The sequence below is a fragment of the Bufo bufo genome, chromosome 9 (assembly GCF_905171765.1).
Source record: "Bufo bufo chromosome 9, aBufBuf1.1, whole genome shotgun sequence".
In the NCBI taxonomy this organism is placed as follows: Eukaryota; Metazoa; Chordata; class Amphibia; order Anura; family Bufonidae; genus Bufo; species Bufo bufo.
In genome coordinates, this window is record NC_053397.1 from 186,579,087 (window position 1) to 186,600,055 (window position 20,969).

The 20,969-nt window shown below is 44.2% G+C and overlaps 1 long non-coding RNA gene across 2 annotated transcripts; it reads right to left on the reverse strand.

The window, feature by feature from the left end:
• Positions 1 to 392: 392 nt before the first annotated feature.
• LOC120979184 lies at positions 393 to 11,861 on the reverse strand. Of its 2 annotated transcripts, none has more exons than XR_005774252.1 (3): positions 11,752 to 11,861; positions 5,078 to 5,223; positions 393 to 515 (listed from the first exon to the last, which is right to left on the reverse strand). It is a non-coding gene; the product is annotated as an uncharacterized LOC120979184 (long non-coding RNA). The 2 variants fall into 2 exon arrangements; XR_005774253.1 differs by lacking the exon at positions 11,752 to 11,861 and adding an exon at positions 10,749 to 11,413.
• Between the last annotated feature and the right edge of the window lie 9,108 nt (positions 11,862 to 20,969).

Below are 20,969 nucleotides of genomic sequence, written 5' to 3' on the forward strand. Positions count from 1 at the left end.
AACTAAAGGGGGATGAATCACACAATGGGAATTCCAAGTGATGAATGCACGGAGAATATGAATGAAATAGAAATAGTAAAAAAAAAATCTTCAATAAAACATTCTCATGTAAAGATCCTGAGACCCTGCAGTGCACCCACAATTCTAGTTACTCACACCAGAGCCAGATGTGGGCAACCAGTTTTTTTTAAACTATATTTTCCAGTCTGTCTTTGTAATTAGCAAGGTCATGGCACAAGTCCAAGTGGGTGAATTCATGAATTGAAGCAGACTTTACCCATGAAAGAATTACCCAGGCAGACATCCAAGCTTCGGCATCAGAAAGAAGATCCTCGCACACGTTGTAGAAGACATTTTATTTATTTCTGTAACTCATCTAGCAAGTTTTTTTCCACAGAAGGTTGAAGGTATCTGTAGTACTGTAAGCCCCTTGCACCATGGGATAACACCTATAGGGTTTTGCTTGGGCTCCCACACACAGGAAACTCTTGGTGGTCACTTGAAGGCTTAGTTCTCTCCACATGAAAGCAAAGATATATCAACGTTACAAGACAACGTTCAGCTATTCACAGGCGGTTGGCAATGGTGGCTTTTACTTATGGCCCTGAGCCACAGTCTTTCAACACCATTTGGCAGCTTGTCTGGGTTCTCCATGGTGTTCTGTAACCACATTTCTTCCACAAATTCCACACCACAATTCTTACCCATCTTGACTTGAGCTTAATGGTTCTACTCTTGAGTAATTAGTGAAAGAGGCCTCTCCCTCTCGACACATATGGCCAACCACTTTTTTGGAGCCAAGGTGGTCACTCTGACATTCCCACCCAAACTCAGCATCCCCACACTTGGTAAGGAGGCCACAGGATACACTATTAGACAAAGGCGTTGTTCCCTGCTATAAGCTGATACTTAGCCTCCGCAAGAACAAAAAATTTGAGGTGCTTTTTCTCATGGTGTCTCAGAGACATTGTTTCTGCGAGGAATACAATACATCATGGCAACACCACACGATGGCACATGTAATATCAAAGGAATCTATGTATGTATCTGTCTTCCATTGACAAGATATGCACTCACCTCAAGAATTATTAGGAACACCATACTAATACGGTGTTGGACCCACTTTTGCCTTCAGAACTGCCTTAATTCTACATGGCATTGATTCAACAAGGTGCTGATAGCATTCTTTAGAAATGTTGGCCCATATTGATAGGATAGCATCTTGCAGTTGATGGAGATTTGAGGGATGCACATCCAGGGCACAAAGCTTTCGTTCCACCACATCCCAAAGATGCTCTATTGGGTTGAGATCTGATGACTGTGGGGGCCATTTTAGAAACCATTTTTCCAGTCTTCAACAGTCCAATTTTGGTGAGCTCATGCAAATTGTAGCCTCTTTTTCCTATTTGTCGTGGAGATGAGTGGTACCCGGTGGGGTCTTCTGCTGTTGTAGCCCATCCGCCTCAAGGTTGTGCGTGTTGTAGCTTCACAAATGCTTTGCTGCATACCTCGGTTGTAACGAGTGGTTATTTCAGTCAACGTTGCTCTTCTATCAGCTTGAATCAGTCGGCCCATTCTCCTCTGACCTCTAGCATCCACAAGGCATTTTCGCCCACAGGACTGCCGCATACTGGATGTTTTTCCCTTTTCACACCATTCTTTGTAAACCCTAGAAATGGTTGTGCGTGAAAATCTATTTTGCATTAATGAGAAATAGAACAGGTGTTCCTAATAATTCTTTAGGTGAGTGTATATTAAAAACAAAGCCAGACCTTCCACCTCCACCTTCCATATCTAGTTGGCTATACAGGTGAAACTCGAAAAATTAGAATATCGTGCAAAAGTCCATTTATTTCAGTAATGCAAATTAAAAGGAATTGCATTAATGCAGCTTAAAATTAGAATTTTGTGAAAAGGTTCAATATTTTAGGCTCAAAGTGTCACACTCTAGTCAGCTAATTAATCCATACCCCCTGAGCAAAGGGTACCTCAAAATTGAGACTTTAGGGTTTCATAAGCTGTAAGCCATAATCATCCAAATTATATCAAATAAAGGCTTGAAATATCTATCTCATATATTAGTTTCACCTTTTAAGTTGCATTACTAAACTAAATGAACTTTGCACGATATTCTAATTTTTTGAGTTTCCCCTGTACATATGTTTTATTAGTGTACCCATTTATTTTACTAAAATAGTTTACATAGCTTGGCTGGGGATGGCATAGATCTTGTTAGGGGCCTTAAAACCTATAACCTACAATTACCAACAATAATAGTTAAAGGCTATGTACACCTTCAGGGAAATTTTTTTATGATTGCATTTTACTAATTTTGGGCTAAAAATCATTTTTTTTATTGGTCTTTATTAAAAATGTTCATCTGAGCAACAGGGGGTTAAAAATCTGTCTATATGCAAGCTGTCACTTTTTTTTCTTTCAATCATGTCATGTGTAGCTCTGCTGACCTCATAAACTCTTATTTAAGCCATAGTCTTATCAGTTTGATAAGAATTGATCTATGTCTAGAAGGTCAGGAGATCAGAGACAAGAGCTACATATAAGTAGTCAGATGATACAGAAAGTGATTTTAAACCCCTGTAACTCAGAAACGGATAAACTTTTTAAATAAAGACCATTTGAAAAAATGATTTTTAGCCCAAAATGAGTAAAATACAATTATAAAAAATTGCCCCAAAGGTGTCCATATCATTGAAGGGGTTGGCCACTTTTTGGTTACTGTTGACCAATTAGTTTGTGAGATGATTATATGGCACTTACTAATATAACCTTTGTTGAAATTCTGCATTATTTTCTATATTTCATAAGGCATGTCCCATTGTTTACAAAGTCTTTTGAGCTGTCCACACAGATGGCCTGTCCATAAGATGGCCAGTGATGGTTGGTCATCTGACCAGGCAAATTTGATGTGTGTGATGTCTCCTCCATTCAGTTACACTGCACCTGCACTAAACTCCCAACAGAAGAAATACAGATGGTAGGTGCAGTGTGTTTAAATGGAGGAGGCATCACAAGGGGGTGATTTACCTGGTCACATGACCCTCCATCGGTGGCCATCTTATGGACAGGACCTCTGTGTGGACAGCACAAAAGACTTTGTAAACAAGGGAGAATACCTTATGAAATATAGAAAACAGTGCAGAAAATCACCAAAGGCTATATTAGTAAGTGCCATATAGTCATCTCACAAACAGATTGGTCAACAATAACCAGAAAGTGGCCAACCCCTTTAAGTTTGTGGTACTAAAGCGATCACATTCAACCAATGGACAATCTTTCTATTGGTTGGTAAAAGTCTAGGACTTGTTTTCAAATTTTCTTGATTGATAAGCTAGAATAATTGGTCATATCACTAACATCTACCACCAATGTCCAATCAGTGGAGGTCCAACCACTTATTCCTTTGTTGCACTGCTTAGTCCTCATGCATTCTGAATGGAAAGAGATCTGTTTAGGATGCATCAGGACGTCTTCCGTTCCGTCAGCATTCCGTTTTGTGACCGGACACAAAACCACTGCAAGCTGCGGTTTTGTGTCCGCTCATAAAAATGAGAAAAAAATTGATCTGGCACTAGTGAAGGATCTGTTTTTTTCCATTTCGATTTCACACAACCGCATCCTAATGGAACGGATGCATCCTGATGTGCAAAATCAAAACTGATTCGGTTAATTCCTGTATTGAGATCCTCTGCCGGATCTCAATACCGGAATTAACAACGCAAGTGGGAAAGTAGCCTTAGACAGCCAGATCAGGCAGGCGATTGTCGGGAGGGAAGTTTTTCTTCCCGGCGCTCGCCAGCGAAGGAGACCGCCTCTATTACATGGAGCGATCTCCTCCACAGCATGGGGAGGATCAATCGCTATGCCATCGCTCGTCCCCATGCTGTCCAGTTTGCCGGCAGCAGATCATGAATAGACAGCACGATCTGGATCTGAGCGTTTGCATTCATTGGGTAATCAGCGGCAGTATTAGACTGTCAGATCATCACTAACGAGGGTTCCTGCGAACGCTTATTAGCGATGAACTGGCCGACAATTGGCCAGTATATTACAATTGGGGAAGCCAAGGAAGGAGAGCTGGTCTGTAGCCTATAAACCTGAAGACCATTGGCAGACTATAGACTCCAGGGCTTCATGTGCTCCTTCAATTGCCCTGTCCTTGCCCTTGACCAGCTGAAGCCGAAGACAAAATTTGGCTAATGCAAGAACATGAATGAACTGCATATAGCACATCTCCCTTGGGTGCCTCCTAAATCCATCTGGCCTTATTCTGGGATTGCTGCATAGCATTAGAGGAAAAAACAGCACATAAAACATTACCGTTCTGCAGCAAGTCCGAATATTGTGGTTAGAAAATGGGTGAAAATATTATGTTACACTCAAATATTAAAAAATCAAAGTAAAATGAAATGTTAGGGTAGTAGAATAGTAGAGAGATCAAAATTACAGGTCTTGGAGAAACATGTGCCTCAATGGGCCCCATCAATCTGGCTGTATATTGATTTTTTTGTATGTAACGACTGGATTTGGATCATGTAATCATCTCAGACGTCTGTATCAAGCTGGTTAAGGTGTTCGCTTGTGGAACAGACGACCATGGGAGCCTGACATAGTATATGTATATGTTAAAGCAGTAGAACATGGATTTCATAGGAGCAACCTCAATATGGTTGCTCATATTGAGCCCAATTTGACTCAGATATTGGGTAGACGTAATAGCTGGACAGGATAATAAGTGGTCATCAATTTTCTTCATGACCTTGTGTCTAGGTAGCTTTCTATGGGAATTTTGCCAAGCATACCCTCACTTGTACCAGTGGACGGCTCAGTTGTGAAGTCTATGGTCTGTAATAACCCAAGGTTTTACGTAGGATGTCCATTTGTCAATGAAGCTGATTAGATGGCTTGGAAAAGTCTAATCAATAAACCATGAATCAACCCTTGGGGCATTAGTCTTTTTAAGGATCTTTACATGGAGAAGAAGCCATTTGGTAGATTGGCTGATAGAATATGTTATTTAGCTTGGCTGGCGTTCTTCATTACCCGAGTCATTTCTTACCCTTATCCATCTCTGTAGTCTGTGTCAACATCTGACATTTGGGTCTGTTCCTCCACCACCTCTCATCTCATTTAACGACCTTCGTAGCCCGGGGTCCTAGATGCCATTGAAGCCTCTCGTGGTCATAACTGATGAACTTTTGCTCTCTAGGATAGGGAAAGTAATGGTTACGGATTCATACTAAATGTCACGCTCGCCTGAAGTCATGTATGGAAAGCGGCGTGCCGATAACAGTTCAGACCTCCACCAATTTGCGAATATGGCCCCAAGGAATCTGTTATCTTATGAGGTGAAATGGTATCTCACACCATTACATTCTGAGATCCCGGGGCAGATTTACTGCATACTATTGTACAAAATGTGTCACCGGGGACAACAGAGATGGAAGAGATGAATCAAAGCATGAGCTGCATGGACCCATTAATCATACCGGATGAGGGAACGGATGTCAGATGGCTTATTACACAATTCCTTTTTCTATTGCTATTGATCTGGAACATAATCTCCATCATCTTTAAGAATCACTAAACGTTACCAACCTTTAATGCTTTGAATGGTGATGAATTTTCCAAAATTCTAACCGGTACAGTTGTCATTGGACCCCTTTTTTTTTCAGAAGAATTTTTTATTACCAGGTTAATAGGAGCAGGGAAAGGCTCATCTGCATGGATGACAGCAAGAGAAATGTCCCCTTAGGTTGGCGTGAATCGTTTATGCTGCACGGACATAGTCTAAAATGCAGAGCAGATCTGTTTCCATTTGCATCGGCAGATATTTTGGCCTTAAAGGATGTGTTTCAGAATAGGTGGGACCCCATCTATAGCCTTGATATACCCTAATAGGGCATATAGATAGGGGGTTTCCTTGTGAGACTGAAGGATCTCCCATTAATATGTTTGGATATTAAAAATAAATCCATTAGGGCTCTTTTTTTTTCCGTTCCGTTTTTTTACAGGTCCATATGCGGAAACATTCACTTCAATAGGGCTTGAAAAAAAAATGGAAATCACTCCGTGTGCATTCCATGTCCGTATGTCCGCAATAGAACATGTCCTATTCTTGTCTGTTTGAAGGACAAGGATAGGCATTGTTATGACAATGGATCCGCCAAAAAATGGATTCAACACAGACGTCATCCTTTTTCTTTGCGGATCCGTGTTGCGCGGACTGCAAAATACTTACGCTCTGTTTTAGGAACTACATGTCATAACAGTTCTGGAGCATCTACTCTTACGACTCTATGATTTTGCCATTCCTTTATTATAACTACTAGAATGAATTGCTAGCAGTTTGCTATGAAGGTCCTGATGGGTATTACCAGTTGAGGGTGTGTCCCTGCACAATATGGCATTATCCAATCAGTGCTGCCTGTATCAGAACCGGTAACAACGTGCTGGACCTTACTTGTCTCCTGGAAGAACAATAGGGTCAGGTGTTGAAAAACAAATGGACCTGAACCTTCTCTCTCCTGACATCCTCTTAGAGTCGGGAGGTCCCCATTTGAATAAAGTCCGGTCCCAGTGGAAACGGCAAGGTGAGCCGACAATACTCTAATGTGTATAGGGGACTTTATACGGCACTGCACACACACTATATCTACTCTCACCGCTCTCTGGCCGCAGCGGGGCTTAGGCTGCGTCCACATCTGCGGTTTAACATTCCGGTACTCTGTTCTGGCAGAGGAGCAGATTCCTGGAATCGCCATATCCGGCATAGCCGGACACCACCGAGGCCTGCCAGATCCCTATTCACTAAAATGGGATCCTTTGGGTTTCCAGCAAGGATGCCGCATGCAGCAGTTTTTTTTCCAGCAAAAAACTGGGAATCTAGTTGAAAACCCTACTGATCCCATTATAGTGCATAGGGATCCAGCGGGCCCCTTCGGATACAAAAAGTATGGTAGTCTGCCGGAAAAGACTGCTGGGATACTGAACCGCTGAAGTGAACCTAGCTTTTGCAATTTCTCTTTGTCAGGCCTCCTACAGTGAGCACATATGGCATTCATGTCACACATATAACCGCCATAATGCATCTCAACAGGGGGCCGTGTGTACGTACCTCTAATGGAAAGCTCAGTCCAAGATATGCTCCTCATACGCGGCTTGCAATACTGTGTACAATATGGCAGTACAGTATTTTTGCATTATATTGATGGCCAAAATGCACATAGTCCTGGGCAGGAGAGCTTATGAGCTTATACATACCAGGGCCAATTTTCTTTAAAAAAAATTGTAGTTTTTAAAAGGTTTTAGCGTCATAAGATCGAAATGTCTTCTAGGTATGAAGTCAGTTATGGCCATGAAAGCCTCCATGACTACATTATGCAATCACAGCTAGGAAGAGGGTTAAGCAAACAGGGAAATGTGTGTTCTTGGAATGATTAACAGACGCGGGCAGTAAGCTTCTTATAGCCGTCAGCAGCACTGAGTCCCATCAGTGCCCCCCTTTATTTAGTCTGATAATGCCGCTCTTCCTGTGTTACCGCAATTTAACATCTGTTAGCAATCTCTCTCTTGCTTAATTAACACCGGATTCGTATTCCGCTACGCGCGAGCCTGGCACGAGCAGGCACGGTGACAGATACAGTGTTTCTGGGGATCATGTACAGCAGCAATGTATCGTATAATAGAGGCAAATGTTTTGAAAGCAAACAAATGTTTCTTTTTTTATTTATCTTCTGATAAATGATCGTTGTCAGGGGTTACGACCACCGCTGTAGCCGTGTTTGCGCAATGTGCGCTTGCATTTCCAGGCTTTGGTGGCCAGGAGGATCAGAGGAGGGAGAATATTCACGCATGCGCGGCAGCTCCCTGCCCGGCCACCGATTTGCATCAACGGAACAGCTCCTGGACGTGCGCAATAGACCAGGAACTGTACAATACGGCAACGCAGAGAGACCACTCGTACAGGCAAGTGGTGCAATGATGTTAGAAGTCTGCTGCTTACCTGTACTGTCAATCAAAGTGATGGTGCAACCCCCACAACAGGCAGAAGGCGGTGAGCTGCGGCACTAGAAAGAAGGTCAAAAGGGGAGATGGGACAACCCCTTTAAGGGATGATTCACAATAAATTATGAATGCACTTAAACAGGTTTTCCTGGAATTTTTTGTACCTTTATTTTTAAATGACTATATGAACAACTTGGCATCTGTCAGCAGTTTTGTACCTATGACACTGGCTGACCTGTTACATGTGCACTTGGCAGCTGAAGGCATCTGTGTTGGTCCCATGTTCATATGTGCCCGCATTGCTGAGAAAAATGATGTTTTAATATATGCAAATGAGCCTCTAGGAGCAACGGGGGCGTTGCCATTACTCTTAGAGGCTCTGCTCTCTGCAACAGCCACGCCCCCTCTGCACTTTGATTGACAGGGCCAGGTGTGATGATGTTTTCATTGCTTGGCCCTGTCAATCAATGTGTAGAGGGGGCGTGGCTGTTGCAGAGAGCAGAGCCTCTAAGAGTAATGGCAACGCTCCCGTTGCTCCTAGAGGCTCATTTGCATATATTAAAACATCATTTTTCTCAGCAATGCGGACACATATGAAGATGGGACCAACACAGATGTCTTCAGCTGCCAAGCGCACATGTAACAGGTCAGCCAGTGTCATAGGGACAAAACTGCTGACAAACGGGTTCTCTGGGAACTAAGAAAATAAAATTACTGAAAATACTTAATCATTACTTTATTATAAATATATTCCCAAATACTTTTCATTAGTTATAATGGCTCATTTTGTCTGGGGAGCAATCATCGGCAGAAATAAAATGGCCGCTGTTCTATTAGTACACACAAAACCTGTCCTAATCACATCGGAGGACAAGCTACTTCAGAGCACTGACCTGAAGAACTGCCTCATCCTCCTCTCTGCTCTGCGTGTCAGAGAGTGTCATCGTTCCTGTGATTGATTATGCCTTTCGCAAAGTAACAAAGCCAGGTGGCTTGGTGCATCATGGCTATGGCTGAAACTACTTAGGCCCCTTTCACACGGGCGAGTATTCCGCGCGGATGTGATGCGTGAGGTGAACGCATTGCACCCGCACTGAATCCTGACCCATTCATTTCTATGGGTCTGTTCACATGAGCGGTGATTTTCACGCATCACTTGTGCGTTGCGTGAAAATTGCAGCAAGCTCTATTTTGTGCATTTTTCACGTAACGCAGGCCCCATAGAAATGAATGGGGTTGCGTGAAAATCGCACGCATCTGCAAGCAAGTGCGGATGCGATTTTCACGCACGGTTGCTAGGAGACGATCGGGATGGAGACCCGATCATTATTATTTTCCCTTATAACATGGTATAACATCTTAGCTGTGTGCAGGAACAGGACCTGTGGTGACGTCACTCTGGTCATCACATGATCCATCACATGATCTTTTACCATGGTGATGGATCATGTGATGACCGGAGTGACGTCACCACAGGTCCTGTTCCTGCACACAGCTAAGATGAAGACAGAAGAGAAGCCGGGCTGTGCGAGCAAGTGGATTAAGGTGAGTTAAATTATTATTTTTATTTTTTTTAACCCCTCCGGCGCTATTGTACTATGCATTCTGTATTCAGAATGCTATTATTTTCCCTTATAACCATGTTATAAGGGAAAATAATACAATCTACAGAACACCGATCCCAAGCCCGAACTTCTGTGAAGAAGTTCGGGTTTTGGTACCAAACATGCGCGATTTTTCTCACGCGCGTGCAAAACGCATTACAATGTTTTGCACTCGCGCGGAAAAATCGTGCATGTTCCCGCAACGCGCCCGCACCTTTTCCCGCAATGCCCGTCTGAAAGAGGCCTAACGTATTGCTACCAGAGAGGTAAGTTGGGTGACAGTTGGGTGTGTATCCAATCAGTGCTTTCCAGTGTCAGACTGTGCAGGGACATCCCCCCCAACTGATAACCCTCACCTGGACCTTCATTACAAACTGCTAGTAATTCATTACTTCTAGCAGGAATAATAAAGGAATGGCACAACATAGAGTCATCAGAAGAGATGCTCCAGGATTGTTATTACATGGGGCAGGCATGAAGCTATTAAAACAGGATGTCTAATTTGCTTTATTTAGTTTTTATTAGATGCATTAGCTACGTATCAGTAAGGGCTCATGCACACGACCGCATGTATTTTGCACTCAGCAAAAACTAATCCACAAAAAATACAGATGACGTCCGTGTGCATTTCGTATTTTGTGGAATGGAACAGCCGGCCCCTAATAGAACAGTCCTATCCTTATCTGTAATGCGGACAATAATAGGACATGTTCTATTTATTTTTTTTGCGGAACAGACATACGGAAACAGAATGCACACGGAGTAACTTCCGTTTTGTTTTGTTTTCGGACACATTGAAATGAATGGTTCCGCATACGGTACAAAAAAACCCCGTAACGGACGTGGAAAGAAAATCCGTTTGTGTGCATGAGCCCTAATCTGTATACGTTGAGCATATTTTCACTCTATACAGAACCTACCATGACACTCCCTCCTCTTATGTCTAGGTCTATATACTGGCAGCACGTGGATGGCGGTTCATAAAACACTGTTATTATTTGGATACGCATTTCCTTTTACGTTATGGCTGCTATAAGCGTCAGGGATCCATAGCAGCACCGCGCTTCTACACCCTGCATGCAAGCAATAGGCAGCCATCAGATTATAGACATTACCCACCGGTGTCTGAGATAGGACGAGACCAGCGTTCCTGCTGGGATGGCGATGACAGTCTCCCTTAGAAACCAGCATTTATTACCATGACGTCACCAACAGATGCAAAGACTTCAGGTTTGGTGGCCCTCAGGACATAGCAACAGCATGGAGAGGCGCCCAACCGGTTAATACCTTTTTTTTTTTTTTTTTACGTCCGTGTGAGCAGATAGGAGGGAAATCTGCGATTCCCCGCTGCGAATGTATATTTGGAATTTGATGGATGAGCTTTAGACGCAGCGCTGGGCTCTTGCGGTCCTGCTTCGTGAAATGCTGACAAGTAATCATTCAGGGGACAGCTGTGGTGACATTGAGGGATCGTGGCTGCAGAAAGGAAATCACAGCGGTAGATTCACCGAGTGCCATCTCCTAGGCTGGGATTACGCATGACGAATAGCCCAAGTTTATACCGTTGCCCCTGATCAACCCGCCTGCTATTATTATTGGGGCGTATAGATCTCATAAGGGGGTCCCCATCCATGAGCCAAAGCAAAGAGCTGCTAAGAACAACAGCGCCCGCTCTGGTGGACTCAAGACGTCCATGTGATATACGGGTGGACATTTATCCGAATGGTCACCATGGACTACCATGTCCCGCGCCAGTCGCTTCTACCCCTGGCAACTGCAGTGGCCCTTATATTAAAGGGGCTGCCTGTAGTGAGATATATCCGCCATGTTCACATCGCTTTATCGGACCGTTCATTTTAGCAACATGATGATCAGGCTTTACGGTCAAAATGATTATTACGTGCAGAGCCATGTTTTTTTCTTTTCCAACCGGCCCATGAGCAAAGTATTGAAAAAAATTCGATTTAAAATTTTACACCAAAAAAATAAATAAAATAGCTTTGTGACATATTACTTCGTTAGTGAGTGGCGATTGTGCCTCCCCCCCGTCATTGTACCCCTCAGATGCAGCGTTCATAGCTAATAATACAGTGTAAAATAAAAAAAAACATACCGTACTTACTTCCTCCATTTGATCGGCCGCCGCCATCTTGATTGAAGATCTACCACGAAATCTCGCGTGACCCGTGATGACGTCATCACGTCGGCCAGCGTGGTAACGGTAGATACATCACTGAGCACGGAACTTAAATTAAGATGGCGGCAGCTGGCTTAGGCCTCCTGCACACGACCGTATGGCTTTTTCAGTGTTTTGCGGTCCGTTTTTCACGGATCCGTTGTTCCGTTTTTTTGTTTCCGTTGTGTTTCCGTTTCTGTTCCGTTTTTCCGTATGGCATATACAGTATACAGTAATTACATAGATAAAATTGGGCTGGGCATAACATTTTTAATAGATGGTTCCGCAAAAAATGGAACGGAAACGGAAGACATACGGATGCATTTCCGTATGTGTTCCTTTTTTTGTGGACCCATTGACTTGAATGGAGCCACGGAACGTGATTTTCGGGCAATAATAGGACATGTTCTATCTTTAAACGGAACGGAAAAATGGAAATACGGAAACGGAATGCATACGGAGTACATTCCGTTTTTTTTCCGGAACCATTGAAATGAATGGTTTCATATACGGACCGTATACGGATTGCAAAAAACGGCCAGTAAACGGGAAAATAAAACGGTCGTGTGCAGGAGGCCTTATACAGAGGAGGTAAGTATGACTTTTTTTTTATTCAGGGAAAATCGTTTCGCTAACATAAAGCACGAGAAAATTCGGCTTTGTGACGAACCGACTTTTCCCTGAAATTTTAATCGAGGACGTTGATTCGCTCAACACTAGTATCTACCTAGAATACCAAAAATCCAGGCGGCACTCCGCGTATGATCCTTGATGGTACTCAGTGCAACGTTTCAGCTCAGTGGGAGCCTTTCTCAAGCATATTGAAGGTCATTTACAAAGACCAGCTTTTTACGCCTTTGTTTCTACTTTCCGCTGGCGGAGGAGGTGTAATAAATTAGGCGCCTCCTCCTGCTGTGAGCGCCTAAATGACTCCGCTCTATGAGTGAAGTCATTTTTTGCCAACGTTCATGCCTAAAATTGGCATAAATGTAAGTAAATATACCCCCCGCCACTCCCAAATGGCGAAGATGGCGTAAAAAAAAAAACGCCCGTGCCCATTGTTTCCATTTTGCGCTGGCGGAGGATGCGGCTTATTTATCATGAGGTGTGCGCCTCATCACAAAGTGGCATAAATATAAGTAAATAGGCCAGAGCGGATGGCGTGGCCCTTGCCCACGCCTCTTTCTTGCCGCTCCCAAATGGTGAGGATGGCGTAAAAAAATGCCCATGTGGCAAAATATTATCGAATTTAAAAAGTCACAAAAAGGGGGTTTGTAACTTTTCAAAAAGTAGCGAGGCGCGTTTACTAAATGACACCCATCGTATTGGAATTTTATTACTTAATAAAAGGTAGACAGCCCCTTTAAGCTCCACGCTGGGCCCGCCCAAAAATCCTCCCGGAAACACCCACCTCTGGGTGCAGGTTTAATTAAACAATGCTGAATTTACTGGGATCTTCTCTGAAAGTTCGGAACAATCCCATCAAATACTGGACTGTTGTCAACTATGCAATATTTTTTAACATCTCCATTGATTTTAATGGTATTCTTCCGGTTGTAAATTTCCCCAGGCGGCACCAGTTTTCCTCCATTAAATTTTTGGATTTTGGCCGTCGGAATAATGCCGTCTATTGATTAAAGAAGGAGAAACCTGACAGTCTGTTTCTCCCATTAGTCTGTGGCTTCCATGAGGATACATACCTGTTAATAATAGATGAGTTAGAGCTCTAGTGTGAACAGAGCCTAAGGGGCACATCAGTTTCTGGTTTGCTCTATTTCACATGGTGTAGTCTATTTTATTAGATGCAAAAAGTCATTTTCCTCCCCTGGCTCAGTGGGTAATAAACATAAAAAGCACACAGTTTGCTCACTGCACAGGGGATATAACAACCCTGCCAACCAGGGCCGGTTGGCAGTGTTCACCAGGTTGATTAGCATTCTGAGCACGTTAATTAGCATAATGATTCTCGGAAAAAGGCTTTTTAACTAGCCATTTTCTTTTTGCAATATAACGGAGCGCATGCAATATCGTACTTTTGGATGTCCAGTCCTTGCAGGGGATGAGTTGTGCTGTGATCAGGGGCGTCTTCAGTTCACATCAGCGCCAATCACTTCTATTGATCTGCCTCGTTATAGGAGCAGACCAGAAAAAGGAACTACTTGCACCGGATGGATCACGTTGACTATAGTGGAGTATGTGGGGTTTCCCTCCAGGTCATTTTACCAGATTTACCGAATTTGCTTCAAGCACTTTTGACGGAATCTGCGAAGGAGGGTCTTAATGGAGCCTCTGATGTAGATGTGAACACGGCTTTAAACGTTAGTTCCTAAGCTCAGGCAGTAAAGCCGGGACCCGCGCCTATCCCTAGAACCAAGCCCGCAATGTGAAGGAGAGAGGACCACGCCTGACGGCTATTTTCGGAAGTCCTATAGAAATGAATGGGAAGCACCCCACGCTCCTTCACTTTCCATGCTCCGTTCTAGAGCTGGGTACCGGTCCCAGAAGTGGGACCCACACCTATCAGACATTGGGGGCATATTCTAGCGATATGGCCCCAATGTGCGAGATGGGCCAATCCCTTTAAAAATTCATGGTAGGAAACAATCTTAGGCCTAGTTCACACGAACGTATGGCTTTTATAGTTTTTTGCGGTCCGTTTTTCACGGATCCGTTGTTCCGTTGTGTTTCCGTTTCCATTCCGTTTTTTTCCGTTCCGTTTTTCCGTATGGCATATACAGTATACAGTAATTACATAGAAAAAATTGGGCTGGGCATAACATTTTCAATAGATGGTTCCGCAAAAACGAAACTGATACGAAAGACATACGGATGCATTTCCGTATGTGTTCCGTTTTTTTTGCGGACCCACATTGACTTGAATAGAGCCCCGGAACGTTATTTGCGGGCAATAATAGGACATGTTCTATCTTTCAACGGAACGGAAAAACGGAAATACGGAAACGGAATGCATACGGAGTACATTCCGTTTTTTTTGCGGAACCATTGAAATGAATGGTTCCGTATACGGAACACAAAAAAACGGCCCGTACACTCGCAAAAAAAAGTTCGTGTGAACTAGGCCTTAATGATCAATAGTTGTATCCTGCATCAATTGAGGAGCATAAATAAACCCCTGGTATCCCCCAATGTTCCCAGTAATTATACATTTCTGGAGAATCCCATTTAGGCAAGGGCTACACCGCGACACTGGTCACGTAACACCTGTAGCGGCCAGGATCGCTGAGTATCGGTGATCCCATAGAAATAAATGGGATTGTCATGGCAGTCACAAGAAATCCAACACGGCTGGATTTCTTGCGACTGCCTCGGAGATCCTATTCATTTCTAAGGGATCACCGATACTCAGCGATCCTGGCCGCTACAGGTGTCACGTGACCATTGTCTCCGTGTAGCCCTTACCTTAAAGAGGACCTGTCGCCTCTCCTGACATGTCTGTTTTAGGAACTACTTGCATTCCCATGTAATAACAATTCAGGACCATCTATTCTTATGACTCTGTGCAATACCATTCCTCTATTATTCCTTCTAGAGGTTATGAATGGATTACTTACTATGACATGTCATATTTATTTGCGGTGCGGAGCAACGGAAAGAAACACCACGGAAGCACTCCGTAGTGCTTCCGGTGTTCCGTTCCGTGACTCCGTTCCGCATCTCCGGAATTGAGGACCTATTCAAGTGAAGGGGTCCGCCTCCGTGACGCGTGGTGCACACGGCCGGTGGCCGTGGATTGCCGACCCGCCAGTTTGCGGGCCACAATACGGCCACGGCCGTGTGCATGAGGCCTTAACCGCACATAAAAGCCACACGCAGCTGTCAATCACCGTAACAGAGCCGCGTTGGATCAGCTTCAGACTCGCAGTTTGATCTGTCCGGACAATTAGTTTTTGTATAATTTATCAGTGATTTGTTGACTGAGGGTCAAGTGGTTTTTGAGCTCCTGAATAACACAGGGATGATTGATCCTCCTGACAACTACTCTTATTACATGTCCACGCAAGATTCAGGATGGTAGCTTTTTACATCCCCCTGGGCTACTTTTATCACCGCCGTCCCCTAGGCTGAGTGGACAGGAACGGTCAAGTGTCACATTTTTGGTTTATAGTGTCACAGAATGGGACGTCTAAATGATGGACAGTGAAACCTCTCCACTCCCTTATCCAGACCAGATTTTTATTTCTACCATATAATAGGCAATCTGGTCATCTTCTATGAGAAGACCACCCTCCTAAAAGACCACATTTCAATGCAGGTTTGGTTGGTTGCCGATTTAAAAAAAAAATTAAGGCATTACTCATTTTGGACTTTATGAAAAATGTTCAGCAGTTTCGGTTCTACGGGGTTAAAGAGGTTGGCCCATCTCACACATTGCTGGCATATCACTAGGATATGCCGCCAAAGTCTGACCTCTGGGACCAGCACCTATCTCTATAACGGAGCCCGCAAAATGAAGGAGGGTGGACTGCACATGTGCGACCACCCTCTATTCATTTCTACGGGACTGCTAAAAATAGCTGAACGCTGGCTTGGCTATTTCTGTCAGCCCCATAGAAGTGAATGGAGCGGTGGCTGCGCTTGTATGGTGCACTTCCCATTAGTTTCTATGGGACTTCAGAAAATAACAAGTGTGCTCACATGCTTGGTCCGTTCCATTCTAGAGATAGTCCTGGGTCCCAGAGTTGGGATCCGCACCTATCAGACATTGGGGGCATATCCTAGCGATAGGCCCCCAGTATGTGAGATGGGCCAACCCCTGTAAGTTCCAATCTATCTGCAGAGTATCTTGCGTTCAGTTTCACTGCTCTGAAGACTTGATGAGTAGCTCTTATCTCTGAACTCCTGACCGCTCAAAAAACACTCAATTGAGCCATGTTCTAATGGATTTGATGGGAATTTAGCTATAATGAGTGTGTAGGACCTGTCAGGAGTTCAGAGATTAGGGCTATAACATCGAGACTTCAGAGCCAGCAACGTGAGTGTGAAACCGAAAACAAGATACTGTGCAGATAGATCGAAACCTAACCCTGTACAAAAAACTGCTGAAATTTTTTATTTAAAAAGACCAATCGAAAAAAAATAAAAATTTAGGCCAAAATAAGTCAAATGCAATCATAAAAAAGTTATAGTTTTTAAGTTTAAAGGGTTGTCAGCTTTAGAAAACCCATAGTCAAATATGCTATTATGGAATTCTGAATTAGAGTAGAAGTTGGTCCCGTTCAGGACCCAAAATTTTTGACCAGAACAGAGAGTGGCTACAAAGACCCATGAATTGCACAAAAAGCCCATTCATTTCAATAGGAGCTGTGTAATGCTTCCTTTGTGCTTTGGTGGCGCTGTAAGGGAATTGAACTCTTGATAGAGCCGCCATACCACATACAACCTGTGGACCAAGTGTGGCGCTGTTTTTTGAAGAAAGCAGATATGGTTTTAATCTTAACCCTGGACAGCCCTTTAAATGATTAGAATAGGGAATGACATAAATAGCATTTGCAGAATATCTTGTTATTATTGCAGTGGATCCTTTTACAAACAGGTGCGATATTTGCTCCCAGTTTTCCTTCTTTTGACCTACAGGGGTGAGTGAACACAGACAGCAGCCGACCCTAGGCAAAAGCAATATATAATCCCCGCCCAGACGTGGTCATTCCTGTTGTCCATAGGGTTGCCACCTTTCCCAACAAAAAATACCGGCCAAGTTAAGCCACACCCCAAAGTGGGTGTGGTTGTGGGGGCATGGCTTAACATGGGGTGTTAAGTCCCTATGTCATAATGTGGCTCCAAGTATTAATAGTGCCCCCATTAGTGTCCCCCGGTAGTAGTTATGCCTCCATTAGCGCCGTCCAGAATTAATAGTGCCCCAGTAATAGTAATGCCCTCATTAGTGCCCCAAGATTTAATAATGCTCCCATTAGTGTGCCCCAGTAATAGTAATGCCCTCATTAGTGCCCCCAGATTTAATAATGCCCCCATTAGTGTGCCCCAGTACTAGTAATGCCTTCATTAGTGCTCCCCAGAATTAATAATGGCCCCCATTAGCGTCCCCAGAATTAATAGTGCCCCCATTTGTGCCCCAGTAATAGTAATGCCTCCATTAGTGCACCCAATAATATGAATGCCCCAATTAGTGCCCCCAATAATATTAATGCCCCAATTAGTGCCCCCCAGAATTAATAATGTGCCCATTAGTGCCCCCAGAATTAATAGTGCCCCCATTAGAGCCCCCCAGTAATAGTAATTAACCCATTAGTGCCCCCCAGAATTACTAATGCCCCCTTCTCTTCTCTGTGAAGAACTCACCTCATCCATTTGATGGCGCCTCTGTGAACACGAGCTGCTCACTTTACTGGAAGCTCAGGACCTGCGCTCCATCGTGATGACGTCTCGCAGGTCCTGTCCTGAGCTTCCAGCAGCAGCGATTGTTCTCTGCGGCGCGATCAAATGGAGGAGGTGAGTGTTTTTTTTTTTTCTTGACATAAGTGGGGGAGGGGGCGGGAGTTAAACGGCTGTACTAATTAGCGCCCCACAATGGAAGCGCTCATTAGTAACAGTCCATATAGGGAAATATTGGCAAATATTATTTCCGGTGGAAAAAAAATTACCGGCAGGGGCACTAAATTACCGGCTTGGCTGGTGAGATACTGGCCGGGTGGTAACCCTAATTGTCCCGGCGGGGGCTTACATGTCTTAATTTGACCAACGAGAATGTTTGTAGTTGGTCCACCCCTGAGTGTAGGGTTGTTTGTATTGTTTCTTATGTCATTGCCGTTCGTGCATTTCCCTGGTATACCATCTGCGATGATGTAATTGCCTTTCAAGCAATTATACGGTGTTGGGATTTGCACGTTAAAATGAAAGGTAGAGAAAGTCCGCCCTTGAAGCAGCCGCGCTGTTTGTCTCTGTGTCGTTACGTGGGCCGGGGATATGTCGTAGCAACTATCCAGGGAATGCTGGCTTGTGTTGACAGTCATCTGGTTGCTATGCAGCTGGCTGTCATGGTTACCTGTGCACAACAGATGAGGCTGGCGGGAGGTGGTGTGAGAGCTGGGAGGGGGAGAGGAGAATCGCTGTCAATGGAAGCAGATAGGGCTCGTCACGGGAAAGCTTTCTCCGTCTACCCTTTGAAGGAGAGCCGCTCCATTGTCTCCCTAGTAACAGCTTCTATTTCCATCCGTTGATATCTTGACTATTGGACTCCGTCGTCCTCTCCGAGTCCCTTCTACTTGTTTCTTGCCAGATGTACCTGCCCTGTATTTTCATCGCTCAGTTTACTAGGAGCATGCACGTCAGCCTTTAGATTGCAAGCTCTGAAAACCTGTATTAGCCTTTAGATTGCAAGTTCTGTAGGCCTGTATTAGTGTATATGACTGAATCCAAATAAAATGGTTGGATATTTTAGGTATTTAAAGGTGTTTTCCGGTTTGCATTAACATCCTTTAAAATAATCCTTTATGAAAGTAGCTGTAATTTTGCATTGCAGTTTTTTTTTTACCTTTATTGCTCATATCCTGTGTTCCAGGCTGTGGTCACATGACCATGTCCGTGCAGCTTTTTCCTATTTCCTGTGATGTTATGTCCATGGGTGGGGCAGTGATAGGGGAGTGGCTATGTAACTAGCTGGTGGGAGGAGCTATAACCTAGCTGGGCGTTGTTAGGGATGGTGATAGGGGAGTGTCTATGTAACTGGGTGGGAGGAGCTATAAACTAGCTGGGTGTTGTTAGGGACAGTTATAGGGGAGCGTCTATGTAACTGCGTGGGAAGAGCTATAAACTAGCTGGGTGTTGTTAGGGACAGTGATAGGGGAGTGTCTATGTAACTGGGTGGGAGGAGCTATAAACTAGCTGGGTGTTGTTAGGGACAGTGATAGGGGGGCGTCTATGTAACTGGGTGGGAGGAGCTATAAACTAGCTGGGTGTTGTTAAGGGGCGGTGCTGGAGCTGTGGCAGAGGAAGGAGAAGTGCATCATGGGTTTGGTTGGATACAGGAACAGGAAGTGCTACCTACAGGATGGAAACAAACACGAGGGATTGGTTTACATGGTGAAAATGGCTCAGGAGAGTCCAAATCGAAAAAAGAAAGCATGGGAAGATGTACCTGAGCATATCTGTTAAAAAACATAGTAATCCCGGATAACCCCTTTAAGTGTGGGTTGTTTCTCAGCGTAAATACCAATGTTGTTTGTGACTTTGAACTAAGGGATCTTGCACAGGCAATGGCAAATACATGGGCCATATATAGTATCACGTGGATTACTTATGGGTCCTTATTACGATTCTCAAGGTAAATACATATTTTTATTAGGTGCTTTACTGAACCTCCCATGAAGCTGGACATGGATGCGACTGTAAGGCCCCTTTCACACGGGCGAGTTTTCCACGCAGGTGCAATGCATGAGGTGAACGCATTGCACCCGCACTTAATCCTGACCCATTCATTTCAATGGGGCTGTGTACATGAGAGATATTTTTCACTCATCACTGGTGCATTGCGTGAAAATCGCTGCATGTTTTGTATTCTGTGTTTTTCACCCAACGCAGGCCCCATAGAAATGAATGGGGCTGCGTGAATATCGCATAGCATCCGCAAGCAAGTGCAGATGCGATGCTATTTTCACGCATGGTTGCTAAGGAAACGAGGGATGAGCGACCCGGGTCCCCATTTACTTTATTATTTTCCATTATAACATGGTTATAATGGAAAATAATAAAATCTACACAACACCTAACCCAAACCCGAACTTCAGTGAAGAAGTCCAGGTCCGGGTCTGGGTACCACATTCAGTTTTTTCTCACACGCGTGCAAAACGCATTGCACTCGCGCAGAAAAAACTGAACATTGGAACGCAATCGCAGACAAAACTGACTGCAATTGCGTGCCTACTTGTGCGGTTTTCCCGCAATGCACCCTGAACGCATCCGGCCTTCACCCGCGGCGCCCGTGTGAAGGGGGCCTAAGGGTACAACCCCGTGGTGTGGCTGGCCACATGCAGCCAAGCTATAGCAGCATGCAGTGGGACAACCTCACTGTGGGGTCACACCCTTAGGCCTCGTGCACACGACCGTATGTATTTTGCGGTCTGCAAAAAAACGGATCTGCTAAAAATATGGATGACATCCAAGTGCATTCCATATTTTGCGGAACGGTA